Source organism: Hemitrygon akajei, chromosome 18 (genome assembly GCF_048418815.1).
Source record: "Hemitrygon akajei chromosome 18, sHemAka1.3, whole genome shotgun sequence".
Classification (NCBI taxonomy): domain Eukaryota; kingdom Metazoa; phylum Chordata; class Chondrichthyes; order Myliobatiformes; family Dasyatidae; genus Hemitrygon; species Hemitrygon akajei.
In genome coordinates this window covers 5614071-5630837 of record NC_133141.1, presented here as the reverse complement: position 1 = coordinate 5630837, position 16767 = coordinate 5614071, and positions in this window count along the sequence as shown.

The window sequence follows — 16767 nt, the reverse complement described above, 5'->3', positions numbered from 1 at the left end:
CAACATCTGCAACCCTCCAATCCTCCGGAACCTCTCCCATCCCCATTGATGATGCAAAGATCATCGCCAGAGGCTCAGCAATCTCCTCCCTTGCCTTCCACAGTAGCCTGGGGTACATCTTGTCCAGTCCCGGTGACTTATCCAACTTGATGCTTTCCAAAAACTCCAGCACATCCTCTTTCTTAATATCTACATGCTCAAGCTTTTCAGTCTGTTACAAGTCATCACTACAATCACCAAGATCCTTTTCCATAGTGAATACTGAAGTAAAGTATTAACAAATTCATTTGAAAATTCAATGTCTGTTTTCACATGTCTGCAGATTAAAACTAGCTCAGTTACCATCAGCCTATTTGGCTTCTGTTTCTAAGATGTCAGGCTGTATGTTTAACAAATGCTGAATGACCTCCAACTGTTTAGTAGGAGCCATTGTCTTTGATTCCCACTACATATGCTCTACCCTAAGATCCTAGACTATGATTCTGTCCCTCTCCTTGGCAACCATGAAAGACTGAAATAGTTAGTAAATTTACATTTTGGTTTTAGGAATAACATCTTTTTCTAACTTTATAATATGACCCAGTTTCACTTTTTCCTCAGCTCATCTGTTTTTGATAGCTTCATCCAGTCTTTGTTATTTCAAGACCTATGTCTTGAAGCATCTGGGCAAATCTCTTTTGTTCAACGTTAAAGACCTTGAGATCAACCAAATCTCTGCTGCTTTGTCCTACTTTGCACATATTCTAAAACCACCATTACCCTGTTAGCTGACTTCTGGTTAAACAACACTTCAATCTGAAAATTCTCACCTTATTTCCAAACCTTCCATTCTCTTCTCTCTGTAGCTTCCACAATTTTGCAAGATCCGTGTACTTTTTAAATTTAGATTGGCTCAAGCGGGCAGAATTAAATCATTGCTTTAGTTATGAAAGCCTTAAGCTCTGTAATTCCCTTCCTACACTACCCTACCAATTTATTTTCCCTTTATGGTACTCCTGATTTTCACTTAATGCAGTCCACTACCAGTGGTAGTGGGAACAGTTAAATCTTGTGTTCACTCAACACGAACAAGCAATTTTTCGCAATATCTCAAACTTACTGAAAAGTTCTGAAAGGCCCCAGTTGCTTTTTAAATCTCACACTAACTCACCACAAACATGCAACTGCTCAGGATATCTCAAGCCCGGCTTTGTAACCCTACTTTTCAATTTAGTTTTGAGCATTCCCCTTCATTTTATATACCTCTAAGGGATCTCCCCTATTCTAATTCTCTACATTTGTAATTCTCTTTATTCAGCCCCCTCTACCTTTGATATCCAGGGTTCCTTGGGTTTGTTGTCCTTGTCTTTCATTCAGAAAGGATTAAATTGCTCTATTTTACTTTAGAATGCAAATTCATTGGTTATCAGACAGTGAGCAAAGATGAAACAGATCTTTCTCAGATTGACAGGCAGGCCAACAGAAAATTTCATTGGAAATTGTCAAACAGGTGGAGTTTCAAGATGAAGTCATATCCTTAATGTCATTATTTTAAACTCACTATTTTATTTCTGAATCCAAACTCATGGGATATAGATGTATTTGCAAGCAAGTACTCCCAGTCTGTTTTTGCCAGATCCTGCACTATGATGTTTGAAACTGGCTGGTCCCAATTAAGGACCTTGTTTTCTGTTCCATCCTTATCTTTTTCTATAACTATGTGGAAATTTACAGAGTTACAGTCATGATCTCCGAAATGCTATTACACTAATTCCCCAGTCACTTGTGCAGCTATATTCCATAAGATTAGGTTTCCTAGTGTCCCATCTGGAGAAGGACCATCTATATACTGGCTCATAAAAGACTGTCCAACATAAAGTTTCAAAAATTTCCACCTTCTCTAAGCTTTTTATGTTAAGGCACTCACAGTTAATATTAGGGAAGGTGAAATCTTCTACTGTTATAACCTATTGTTTTGCAGCTGCCTGCGATTTGCCTACCAATCTGTTTATCTATTTCCTTTTAACTGCAGGAGGCCTGTGGTATGCCTTCCGCAAAGGGATCACCCCCCCCTTTTTATTTCTAAATTCTGCCAATGTGGCCTCATTTGACATTCCTCCCTCATTATTGGATTCTTTAATTAATGTTGCAGCACCATCTCCTCCTTAAAAATTCTCTTAATAGATTCTTTCTTTTCCCTTATCCATTTAGATTCCCATTTATATATAAAATCTTCTGGTATATTTTCTCCTATTTTGTCTAATTCTATTCTAATCCATGCTGGTTTATCTTCATCAAAAAAAGATGCAATAAATCTAAGTTGATTTGCTTTGTAATAATTCTTAAAGTTTGGTAATTGTAACCCTCCTAGGTCAAATTTCCATGTGAATTTTTCCAACGATATTCTTGATATCTTACCTTTCCAAAGGAATTTCCTCACACATTTATTTAGCTCTTGAAAAAATTTCTGCGGTAATTGTATTGGTAATGTTTGGAATAAATATTGTAAACTAAGGAATATATTCATCTTTACAGCATTGACTCTACCTATTAATGTTATTGGTAACATCATCCATTTATCAAGATCCTCTTGAATTTTTTTCAATAATGGCAAATAATTTAATTTATATAAATTCTTTATATCATTATCAACTCTTATATAGATTTTATATATAAATGGGAATCTAAATGGATATGGGAAAAGAAAGAATTTCCTATACTAAAACATTTGATTGATTTATGGAATAAGATAAATGTTGATGATGAGATAAAGAAATCTTTATTAGTAAAGAGACCTTTAATTCAAAATAAACTTATCCCTTTTACAATGGATAATCAACTTTTATATAACTGGTTTCACAAAGGGATTAGATATATAGGAGACTGTTTTGAAGGAGGTATATTAATGCCATTTGACCAATTAAAGAATAAATATAAAATATCAAATAACACTCTTCTGTTATTTCCAATTAAGGGCTTATTTAAGAGATAAACTGGGTCAAACAATGTTATTGCCGAAACCGAATGAAATAGAAACTTTAATTCATAAAGGAAAAATTAAAAAAATTATTTCTTGTATGTATAATTTGATTCAAAAACAGGCAATTAAACAAGGAATTCATAAGTCAAGACAAAAATGGGAAATGATTTGAATATTAAAATTGATGAAACAAGTTGGCCAAGATTATGTCTTGACAGTATGACAAATACAATAAATGTTCAACTAAGATTAGTACAATGTAACTTTTTACAACAAATATATATTACACTGTGGCGACCCAATTACTAGCACACTCGAACTGGCTGACAATTAGCCAGCGTGCAGGCACAAAGGCTAGGTCCGGAACAAAGGGAGAAAGCCTGATGCGGTGTCAGTACGTGCCTCTGGAGGCATCCGGCGGGGGTGGGAGAGTTTAAAGCAAGACTGTGAAGTTGGAATAAACTTTATCTTTGACTGCAGTTTACCGACTCCGTGTCGTTATTTTAGCGCTGCGTGTAGCACACCGCTACAACACCACAAAAATTCTCTTAATAGTCAGACCCCTTGAACTCGAGGGGGAGCAATATCCTTGCAGGTAGGTTTGCTAACATGGTTCGGGAGGGTTTAAAATAATTTGCAAGGGGGATAGGAAGAAGTGCATGGAGTAAAGCCAGATCTAACATATAGAGAGGCTTTGAGGAAAGAGAAGCAGCATAAAGGATGTAAAGGTAGTAAGGTAGAAGGGCTAAAGTGTGTGTACTTCAATGCAAGAAGCATCAGGAACGAAGGTGTTACACTGAGAGCTTGGATACATACATGGAATTATGATGTAGTGGCCATTACAGAGACTTGGCTGGCACCAGGGCAGGAATGGATTCTCAATATTCCTAGATTTCTGTGCTTTGAAAGGGATAGAGGGGGGTGGAAGGGGAGGAGGGGTGGCATTACTGGTCAGGGATACTATTACAACTACAGAAAGTGTGGGTTATGTAGCAGGATCCTCTTTTGAGTCAGTATGGGTGGAAGTCAGGAACAGGAAGGGAGCAGTTACTCTACTGGGAGTATTCTGTAGGTCCCCTGATAGCAGCAGAGATACCAAGGAGCAGATTGGGAGGCAGTTTTTGGAAAGGTGCAAAAATAACAGGGTTGTTATCATGGGTGACTTTAACTTCCCTAATATTGATTGGCACCTGATCAGTTCCATAATGGTTTAGACGGGGCAGGGTTTGTTAAGTGTGTCCAGGACAGATTCCTGTCACAGTATGTTGACAGGCTGACTAGGGGGAATGCAATACTAGATCGAGTATTAGGTAACGAACCATGTCAGGTCACGGATATCTCAGTGGGTGAGCATCTGGGGGACAGTGACCACTGCTCCCTGACCTTTAGCATTATCATGGAAAAGGATAGAATCAGAGAGGACAGGAAAACTTTTAATTGGGGAAGGGCAAATTATGAGGCTATAAGGCTAGAACTTGCGTGTGTGAATTGGGATGATGTTTTTGCAGGGAAATGTACTATGGACATGTGGTCGATGTTTAAGGATCTCTTGCAGGATGTTAGGGATAAATTTGTCCCGGTGAGGAAGATCAAGGATGGTAGGGTGAAGGAACCATGGGTGACAAGTGAGGTGGAAAATCTAGTCAGTTGGAAGAAGGCAGCATACATGAGATTTAGGAAGCAAGGATCAGATGGGTCTATTGAGGAATATAGAGCAGCAAGAAAGGATCTTAAGAAGGGGCTGAAGAGAGCAAGAAGGAGACATGAGAAGGCCTTGGTGAGTAAGGTAAGGGAAAACCCCAAGGCATTCTTCAATTATGTGAAGAACAAAAGGATAACAGGAGTGAAGGTAGGACCGATTAGAGATAAAGGTGGGAAGATGTGCCTGAAGGCTGTGGAAGTGAGTGAGGTCCTCAATGAGTACTTCGGTATTCACCAATGAGAGGGAACTTGATGACAGTGAGGACAATATGAGTGAGGTTGATGCTCTGGAGCATGCTGATATTAAGGGAAAGGAGGTGTTGGAGTTGTTAAAATACATTAGGATGGATAAGTCCCCGGGACCTGACGGAATATTCCCCAGGCTGCTCCACGAGGTGAGGGAAGAGATTGCTGAGCCTCTGGCTAGGATCTTTATATCCTCGTTGTCCACGGGAATGGTACCAGAGGATTGGAGGGAGGCGAATGTTGTCTCCTTGTTCAAAAAAGGTAGTAGGGGTAGTCCAGATAATTATAGACCAGTGAGCCTTACGTCTGTGGTGGGAAAGCTGTTGGAAAAGATTCTTAGAGATAGGATCTATGGGCATTTAGAGAATCATGGTCTGATCAGGGACAGTCAACATGGCTTTGTGAAGGGCAGATCATGTCTAACAAGCCTGATAGAGTTCTTTGAGGAGGTGACTGGGCATATAGATGAGGGCAGCGCAGTGGATGTGACCTTCATGGATTTTAGTAAAGCTTTTGACAAGGTTCCACATGGTAGGCTTATTCAGAAAGTCAGAAGGCATGGGATCCAGGGAAGTTTGGCCAGGTGGATTCAGAATTGGCTTGCCTGCAGAAAGCAGGGGGTTGTGGTGGAGGGAGTACATTCGGATTGGAGGGTTGTGACTAGTGGTGTCCCGCAAGGATCGGTTCTGGGACCTCTACTTTTCGTGATTTTTATTAACGACCTGGATGTGCAGGTAGAAGGGTGGGTTGGCAAGTTTGCAGACAACGAAAAGGTTGGTGGTGTTGTGGATAGTGTAGAGGATTGTCGAAGATTGCAGAGAGACATTGATAGGATGCAGAAGTGGGCTGAGAAGTGGCAGATGGAGTTCAACCCAGAGAAGTGTGAGGTGGTACACTTTGGAAGGACAATCTCCAAGACAGAGTACAAGGTAAATGGCAAGATACTTGGTACTGTGGAGGAGCAGAGGGATCTGGGGGTACATATCCACAGATCCCTGAAAGTTGCCTTACAGTGTAGTTAAGAAAGCTATGGGGTGTTTGCTTTCATAAGTCAAGGGATAGAGTTTAAGAGTCACGATGTAATGATGCAGCTCTATAAAACACTGGTTAGGCCACACTTGGAGTACTGTGTCCAGTTTTGGTCGCCTCACTATAGGAAAGATGTGGAAGCATTGGAAAGGGTACAGAGGAGATTTACCAGGATGCTGCCTGGTTTAGAGAGTATGCGTTATGATCAGAGATTAAGGGAGCTAGGTCTTTACTCTTTGGAGAGAAGGAGGATGAGAGGAGACATGATAGAGGTATACAAGATATTAAGAGGAATAGATAGAGTGGACAGCCAGCACCTCTTCCCCAGGGCACCACTGCTCAATACAAGAGGACATGGCTTTAAGGTAAGGGGTGGGAATTTCAAGGGGGATATTAGAGGAAGGTTTTTTACTCAGAGAGTGGTTGGTGCATGGAATGCACTGCCTGAGTCAGTGGTGGAGGCAGATACATTAGTGAAATTTAAGAGACTACTAGACAGGTATATGGAGGAATTTAAGGTGGGGGGGGGGGTTATATGGGAGACCGGGATTAAGGGTCAGCATAACATTGTGGGCCAAAGGGCCTGTACTGCGCTGTACTATTCTATGTTTCTATTAAAATACAGTAGATGCAGTTTGGCCTGGCATTTCTTCTCACATACATTATCACATCTATGTAAATCCTATTGGTTTTGACTTAGTTTTCTTTCCATATTTGAATGTACCGACTCACAAATTCACTTCCAATCTATGCCCCAGTCCCCTACCAAATTTGTTTAAACCCTCCCCAAAGGCAGCAACAAATCTCCCAGCAAAGTTACTGCACTATTCCAGTTCAGATGCATGTTGTATAGGTTCCAGCATCCCAGAAATGACCCCAATAATCCTGAAATCCAAATCCTTCTTCCCTACTCCATTTCTTTGGGCACACATTTCTCTGACCTATCCTCCAATTCTTATCCATACTAGCACATGGCACCAGAAGTAATCCAAAGATTACAAATTTAGAGATCCTGGTTTTTAATGTGCTACTTAGCTCTGCATCCAATATGTTGTAAAAGGATACTTAGGCCCTTTGAATATCAACATTGTCGGATCACTCTTCATTAAAAAAATCCAGGCATTCCTTTTTTTTCTTTCTTTTTTTTTTAATAGGGATGTTAGGGGGGAGGGGATAAGGGGAGGGGGGCTGGGTAACATTTTTTTTTCATACACATTTATTCTGTAACTATTTGAAAACAATAAAAAAAGTTTAAAAAAAATACTCTGCTTTTCTGTTTTGTGGATGGAAGTGAATAACTTTTCATTTTTCTACATTGTATCTGTTAGGTTCTTGCAGACTCTTTCAGCTTGTCAATAACCCCTTGAAACTTTTTTGCATTCCCAGCCCATTCAAAATACCATCTACTATAGTATCATCAAGAAATTTGAAAATATGATCGTTGGTTCCCACAGCCAAATCATTGATATAGACCATGAATAGCTGGAGTCTGTGTTACCTAGTTCATCTTGTAATTGCTGAATTTGTGAATTTCAGCTTCCACCTACCTCAGTTTAATATATCTTTGTTATTATATTCTCCAGGCTATCAACTTTAATGGATTGCTTCTGAATAATGCACATAACTTTTCTCCCTCAATTCAGTGGTTACCTAAGACCATGGCCATTATTAGGGAAGGGATCTTGCTGTGAATATGTTAAAAATCAACACCACAAATTTCTCTATGCTTACACGGTGCTAATGCAGAAGGAGTGGCACCACTAGTGGAAATAGTGTTTTTTGTCAACACCAGTAAATACATATAAAAGTGGAAGGAAATAATTTCATTTTAATAGCTGCCCCACTAGCACCACATCCTATGGTATTTTGCATAAAAGGACGATGGATTAACAGAGTGGAAGGGCAGAAGGATGTAGCATGAAGGAAATGGAATTCCAGATGGAGCAGCTGCATCAAGCACGAAGGGTATTCCACGCTGAGCTCATTAATGTTGATGATGTGATTTATATCTTTAAGTTTGCTCAAGTGTTATTCCAAAATAAACTATCTAGTTTATGATCTTCAGAGGGTAAATGCCTAGGATGACAGAGAGGTAAGAAGGAACTCTGGCGTTATGGAATATGTAAACACTTAAGATTGCTTTTCTGGTATTTGATTTAAGGCACTATATCTTGGCAAATGCAGACACCAGTCTCCTATCTTCAGTAAGTGTGAATTGTATATTTAGAAACTTGTGGATTTGAATTTTGAAACGCACTATTTCCAATATTTGCTGAAGTGATTGCATCTACGCTCAATGGCCACTTTATTAGGTACCTCCTAATACCTTATGCCTCATGTACCTAGTGAAGTGGCCACTGAGTCTTCTGCTGCTGTAGCCCATCCACTTCTAGGTTCAATGTGTTGTGTATTTAGAGATGCTATTCTACATACCACTGTTGTAACCCACGGTTATTTGAGTTACTGTCGCCTTCCTGTCAGCTTGAACCAGTCTGGCCATTCTCCTTTAACCTCTCAGATTAACAAGTCAGCTTCACCAACAGAACAGGTGCTCATTGGATGTATTATTTTGTTTTCAACACTATTCTCTGTAAACTCTAGAGACTATGTGCGTGAAAATCTCAGGGGATCAGCAGTTCTGAGATATTCAAACCACCCAGTCTGGCACCAATAATCAATCATTCCATGGTTAAAATACGAACATGAGGAAATCTGCAGATGCTGGAAATTCAAACAACACACACAAAAGGCTGGTGGAACACAGCAGGCCAAGCAGCATCTATAAGGAGAAGCGCTGTCGACGTTTTGGGCCGAGACCCTTCGTCAGGACTAACTGAAAGGAAAGATAGTAAGAGATTTGAAAGTAGTGGGGGGAGGGGGAAATGCGAAATGATAGGAGAAGACCGGAGGGGTGGGATGAAGCTAAGAGCTGGAAAGATGATTGGCAAAAGTGATACAGAGCTGGAGAAGGGAAAGGATCATGGGACGGGAGGCCTCGGGAGAAAGAAAGGGGGAGGGGGGAGCACCAGAGGGAGATGGAGAACAGGCAGGGTGATGGGCAGAGAGAGAGAAAAAAAACAAACAACTAAATATGTCAGGGATGGGGTAAGAAGGGGAGGAGGGTCATTAACGGAAGTTAGAGAAGTCAATGTTCTTGCCATCAGGTTGGAGGCTACAACTTCCTCCAACCTGATGGTTGATTTCTTTCACCAATCAACTTCCCAGCTCTTTACTCACCCTTCCCCCTCCCAGTTTCATCTATCATGTTGTGTTTCTCTCTCCCCTCTCCCCACCTTCTAACCATCTTTTTCTCTCCACTCCAGCTGGAGGGTCTCGGCCTGAAACGTCAACTGTACTCTTTTCCATAGGTGCTGCCTGGCCTGCTGAGTTCCTCCAGCATTTTGTGTGTGTTGCTCGAGTATTCCTGCTGTGAGCAACATTCCAACAGGCCTGTATTTAGATGGTCTTTCAATTTTATTGTTACTGTCGTCAACTATGTCATTTAAAAGAGCCAGGATGAAGCTAAGTGTTTGATAGAACTGTTCCATTTAACACTAAAAGGAATTTTAAGCCTTGCTAATTGTGTGCCTATTTTGTAGGGAGAGCTTTGCCAAGGTTAGTAAGTAATGTGGCATCATTGCATTAAACAATTCCACATGTATATCAGGAATCTAAAGTTATTGATTGTTAGATATCACATCTTCATGGTCTTGTTCTTCCATAATGTTCACTGTGCATTGTGGGTATTAAGTGTTGGATAAACAAGAGCTCTACAACATGGAAACAGGCTTTTCTCAATAACCATCAAGTACCTTTATTCTTTGCACATTCCCATGAACTCATACCCCCCAAACCACAACCCCCTGCTCAACATTCAAGCATTCAACTGCATACTAAGCACAATTTACAGTGATCAATTAACCAGCAACTTGCTAATCGATCTAATCTATTGGGAAATGGGAAGACACCAGAATGGGAAACACCTTAAGTGTTTTTTTGCTAATTTCACTAAATTTGTCATGGGCTTACTGAATTAATGTCAGTGGAATCAGTTTCTTCTTAGTTACTTTATAAAATCTGTACCATTTTGAACATTTTCAAAGTTCAAAGTAAAAGTAAATATATTATCAAAGTACATACGTATATGTCACCATATACAACTTCAAGATTTCTTCTTCCTGAAGTCAATAATCAGCTCCTTGGTTTTGCTGACATTGAGTAAGAGTTTGTTGTTATGGCACCACTCAGCCAGATTTTCAGTCTCCCTCCTATATTCGTCACCACTTTTGATTCAGTCAACGACAGTGGTGTTGTCTGCAAACTTAAATATGGCATTGGAGCTATGCTTAGCCTCACAGTCATAAGTGTAAACATGTAGAGCAGGGGGCTAAGCACACAGTCTTGTGGTGTACCTGTGCTGATGGAGATTGTGGAGGAGATGTTGCCAATATGAACTGATTGGGATCTGCAAGTGAGGAAATCAAGGATCCAGTTGCACAAGGAGGTATGGAGACCAAGGTCTTGAAGCTTGCTGATTTGTTTTGAGGGGATGATGATATTGATTACCAAGCCATAATTGATAAAGAACATCTTGCCATATGCATCTTCACAGTCCAGCTGTTCCAGGGTTGAGTGAAGAGCCAATGGATCACCCAATTTATCTAAACTCTTCATATATCTGCCTGTGAAATGTTGTGAGTTTTGGGGCTACTGGTGTGTAGCTGCCAACATGAAATTCCCAGTTTCTTTGCTGCCATTGAATGGATGTCATTAAGTAGGTTCCCAATAAGAACTTTACAATGTGAGGTTGCCAGCAATCAATAAACATGACCCTTGGATGCAATAAATATCTGGAAAAAAATAGAAATAAAAAGAAAATAATATATTCTCTATATTTTCCATCAGAACATATGCAATTTTAGCAGCTTTTCAACACAACAGGAATGCTGAATGCTATGTGGCAATTCCCAGAGAACACATGGTAACAGCACCCTCTGTTGGTCTTGTAGGTGACCAACTCCATTAACAATTAAACACCAGTGATCAAATTTCCATTGCAATACATGAAGTTTCCGTGATATATTTTGCTACTTTTCGTGTTATATGTTAATAATCTGAATAATGAAATTGATGACTTTGTGGCCAAGTTAACAGATAATACGAAGATGGGTGGAGGAGTAGGTAGAGTTGAGGAAGCAGGGAGTTTGCAGAAGGTCTTAGATAGATTAGGAGAATGGGCAAAGAAATGGCAAATGAAATATGTAGTGAAGTGCATGGTCATGTAATTTGGTAGAAGGAATAAAGGCATAGATGATTTTTTAAACACGGAGTGAATTCAAAACCCAGAGGTGTAAAGGGACATGGGAGTCCTAGAACTGAATACCTTAAAGGTTGAGTTGGTGGCAAGGAAGGCAAATGCAATGTTAGCATTCACTTCCAGAGGACTAGAATATAAAAGCAAGGATGCAATGGTGAGGATTTATAAGGCATTAGCTAGACCACATTTGGAGTATTGTGAGCAATTTTGGAAAGGATGCGCCGGTATTGGAGAGGGTCCAGAAGAGATTTACGAGGATGTATGATGAACATTTGATAGGTCTGGGCAAGAGTTTAGAAGGGTATACCCAACCTTTCTAATCTAGCCTGGAGTTTAAATCAGTCAAACATTGGCTCATTCCTTGCTCTTGGGCCCAGGCCATACCCCCTCAACTCGGATCTGCTGCATCAAGTTGGCTCCAAGTCCACTCCAGCAACAGCCAGACATTTGCTCATTCCCCACTCTTGGGCCCGGGCTTCTCCACCTAAGTCCAGCATGCACATGCCATGCTCCAAAAGTCCTGTACCTTCAAGATTTCAGTACACACCTCAAAAATGCCAAGTCATACGGGTTTGTCAATGGTTTAGATGTCATGCTGAATCTTCTGCAAACTCCTGAAGAAGTAGAAGCACTGCCATGCTTTCATTGTAATTGCACTTATGTACTGGGCTCAGAACAGATCTTCTGAAATGATAACACCAAAGAATTTAGAGTTGCTGACCCTCTCCACCTCCAATTGCATGATGAGATGTGGCTCACGAACTCCAATTTCCTCCTCCTGAAGGCAATAATCAGCTCCTTGATCTTTCTGACATTGAGTGAGAGGTTGTTGTTATGGCACCACTCAGCCTGATTTGCAATCTCCCTCCTATATGCTGATTTGTCACCACCTTTGTTTCGGTCTACAACAGTCATGTCATCAGCAAACTTAAGTATGGCACTGGAGCTGTGCTTAGCCCCACAGTCATAAGTATAAAGCAAGTAGAGTAGGGGACTAAGCACACAGCCTTGTGGTGCACCTGTGCTGAGGAAGATCATGCAGGAAATGTTGCTTCTAATCCGAACTGACTGGGGTCTGCAGGCAAGGAAATTGATGATCCAATTGCACAGAGTTATTGAGGCCAAGGTCTTGAAGCCTGTTGATTAGTTTTGAGGGGATGATAGTATTGAATATCAAGCTGTAATTGATAAAGAGCATCCTGATGTATGCTGTTCAGATGTTCCAGTGTTGAGTGAAGAGCCAATGAAATGGTACTGAATAATCTTTGTCATGCTTTCACTATCCCTTCTGATCTGATCAGAAACAACTTGTCCTTAGCACTTTCATTCCCCTACATTCCCTCTCAATGAATTCTTAGCACAATACAATGCTGAACTCTTCCATTGGTTTTGTTTCTTTGCTCCCCCCCACCAAGATCCATAAACATGACCATAATAATTGACCCATAAGCTTGTTCTTGTCCTATAGAACTCAGTTGTTCCCACCTCGACTCTATACTCTCAGTTCTGAGGCCTTCTCTCTACCCTCTAAACCACTGTCCAAACCTTCCTTCCTCCATTCCCTTTGGCTCACATGGTTACACTTGCCCATCATCCCCTCCTTATCTGGTTCCACCTGTCATGTACCAACTTCTGTCTCACTCCTCTGTCTCTTAGTTCTGTATAGGGGTCTGTTACAAGAATCGCCCCTTGTAATAATGATCAGTGAGGCACAGAGAATCTGTATTTACCGACATGTAACTTCTATTGTCTCAACTAAAAATCACCCATGTGCACCCTACTAGAACCCCTGGCACTCCATGAACAGTCAATGAAGAGAAAAGGTACTACCCGGGAAAGGAGTCTACACTGGCCAGGTGGTCCTTGTGGTTCTATAACCATATAACATATAACCATATAACAATCACAGCACGGAAACAGGCCATTCCGGCCCTCCTAGTCCGTGCCGAACTCTTAATCTCACCTAGTCCCACCTACCCGCACTCAGCCCATAACCCTCCACTCCTTTCCTATCCATATACCTATCCAATTTTACCTTAAATGACACAACTGAACTGGCCTCTACTACTTCTACAGGAAGCTCATTCCACACAGCTATCACTCTCTGAGTAAAGAAATACCCCCTCGTGTTTCCCTTAAACTTTTGCCCCCTAACTCTCAAATCATGTCCTCTCGTTTGAATCTCCCCTACTCTCAATGGAAACAGCCTATTCACGTCAACTCTATCTATCCCTCTCAACATTTTAAATACCTCGATCAAATCCCCCCTCAACCTTCTACGCTCCAATGAATAGAGACCTAACTTGTTCAACCTTTCTCTGTAACTTAAGTGCTGAAACCCAGGTAACATCCTAGTAAATCGTCTCTGCACTCTCTCTAATTTATTGATATCTTTCCTATAATTCGGTGACCAGAACTGTACACAGAACTGTTCTGATCTCCATGTGTCCATGGGGTCCTCCTTATCCACCCTGGTTGGTCTCTGGCTGCTAGAGAGTTATCACCCCTGTGTATTTGGAGCTCCTGAGTCTTACTGTTCTTCATCAATTGAACTGTTGGATCTTCATCCCATTGGCTCAAGGTCACCTTCTTACTGGTCATTGTACAGGGCTACAACCAACATTGTTTCATGGCTCTGTCCACCCCAGCCTTGTGAATTTGTGTCTTTACACCCTGACTGGTCCAAACCAGTTAAATGAGGCAACCCAGACAGAGTCTAACGAGATTTCAGATTGCTTCTTTGGTAGAATCCACACTCTATATAACAAATAACTATTTGTTTGAGAATGGTCTCAGGTTTAGCAGATCATTACCTGAAGCTTCCTGTGTCCACATTCAGTTGCTCTGATTAGATTATCCATGAGCAAGAATCAGCTCAGAGTCCACAAAATGGGGGGAAACAAAGAGAACTGGTGTGTCTGTTTCACCTGTCCTTGATTAGACTGTAGTTTCTTCTGGTCAACAGCTCTCTTCCCTCTACTCTCTCGGTCCTGATTTTGGGTTGCCACCTGAAGCCCTGACTATTCCTTTGCTGCTTCATCCACTGCGTTCTTCCACCTGTTTGTTTTGTTTTTGCTCCAGATTCAAGTATCTGCAGTCTCTTGTGTCTATATTCTTGTTTCCTTTGACTACATTCTTCCAACTTTGTTTCATGACACCTATGATGCATTATGCCACTTCACTAGTTTCCAGCCCCAGCACCCAAATGGACAGACTTGCATCTGCCCCTGCTAGGTCATGCCATACAAGACAACAACTAGTTTCCTGATCACAACCAGCGCATGTGAACCATTTGAGGCAACGCTTGTTTAAAAGGAGAGCTTTGCAGGCATTCAGGCTTATTTTGGCAGCTCAATCAGTGACAGAAGCAGGCCACAGTGATGAGGTTTCTTGCAGGAAGTTGATACTTCTTCAGAAGGGACATGCAGGGACAGCCATTGTTGGGAATAGGCCAGTGGTGAGGGTAAAAGTGTCAGGTTTTGGCTCAAAGGATGCTTTGGCTCGAAAGAGGCATTGGATCTGGGTGAGCTTCTGTTAAGATTCCCTTTTTTACCCTCTTATTATACCTAATGTATTAAATGGCTGTTGTATGTTCTTCATGTTGTATATTGGAGTCCTGGGAGACCCAGAGTCTCCCAGGGAACTACATCTGCATGAAGAGAATCCAGCTGCAGCTCCTTGAAGACCGTGTTAGGGATCTGGAGCAGCAGCTGGATGACCTTTGGCTTGTACAGGAGAGTGAAGAGATAATCAATCAGAGTTACAGGGAAGCAGTCATCCCTAAGTTGCAGGAAGCGAGTAGTTGGGTGACTGTCAGGAGAAGTGGAAATGTGAATAGGCAATTAGTGCAGAGCACCCCTGTGGCCATTCACCTCGATAATAGGTGTTGCCACAACCACGGATTCGGCAGCGCAGCAGATACGGCAATTGTGCTATTGAATATGCATATGTCAGCTGATTATTATTTCATTGTGATGGTACTTAACTCCATTCTTTTTGTCGTAGTGCTTGTCGAGATTTGAGCAAAGCACAGTAATGCTTCACTGTCTGCTTGCATTCCGCCTTGCCTGAGAAATTGGACTGTTGAGTCAAATGACTCTGAAGATTAGCGGTATTTGTTTTATATTTAGTTGTTCCTTTCAGCCACAGTGTCGGCTTTGTTTTCCATTTTAGAGTTTTATTTAACAGCCCAGTTTGGTCAAGCATTTATTGTTTTCTTTTCCCTTTAACTCTGTTCGCATTAAAGTCTGTGAACTATTGACCCGCTTCAGTGTTTCTCACTCCACACTTGGGCCATATCCAAACATTGTGACAAGTATACCATTATGGATACTGTTGTGGGGGATGACCTCCCAGAGGAATGCTACAGAGACCGGGTTACTGGCACTGAGCATAGGTCCATGGTGCAGAAGCGAAAGAGGGAGAAGAGGGGAGCGGTAGTGATAGGGACTCAGTAGTCAGAGGAACAGACAGGAGATTCTGTGGACGTGAACATGACACCCAGATGGTATTTTGCCTCCCAGGTGCCAGGGTCAGTGACATCTTGGATCATATCCACAACATTTTGAAGAGGGAGGGAGAGCAGTCAGATGTCTTGATACATATTGGTACCAATGACATAGGAAATGCAAAGAGGTCCTGAAAAGAGAATTTAGAGAGCTAGGTAGAAAGCTGAAAAGCAGGATCTCCTGGGTAGTAATTCCTGGATTACTCCCTGTGCCACATGCCAGGGAGGGTAGAAACAGGATGATTTGGCAAATTAACGTGTGGCTGTATAGCTGGTGTAGGGGGCAGCTCTTCAGGTCCTTGGATCATTGGGATCTCTTCTGTGGGAGATATAACCTATACAAAACTGACAGGTTGCACCTGAACCCAAGGGTAACCAATATTCTCATGGGCAGGTTTGGAAGATTTCAACATACATGTCAATTGGGAAAATCAGGTTGGAAATGGATCTCAAGAGAGTTAGTTTGTTTAATGCCTGCAAAATGGCTTTTTAGAACAGTTTGTCATTGAGATAGAACGCAACTGTTGAAAAAAAAACATGAAATCTCAGCTAGAGTTTGCCAGAAGGCATGTGGGAGACTCTGAAGTCAGCTGGAAGAAGGCTCTATGGTCAGATGAAACCAAAATTGAACTTTTTGGCCATCTCACCAGATGCTATGTTTGGTGTAAGTCAAATACCACACATCATCAAAAACACACCATCTCTACCGTGAAGCATGGTCGTGGCTGTACCATGCTGTGGGGGATGCTTCATTGCAGCAGGCCCTGGAAAGCTTGTGAAGGGAGAGGGTAAAATGAATGCAGCAAAATACAGGGAAATCCTGGAGGAAAACCTGATGCAGTCTGCAAGGGAACAACAACTTGGGAGAAGATCTGTTTTCCAGCAAGGCATGACCCCAAGCATAAAGCCAAAGCTACACAGGGATGGCTTAAAAACAATAAAATTAATGTCTTGCAGTGGCCAAGTCAGAGTTCAGACCTCAATCCAATTGAGAATTTGCGGCTGGAC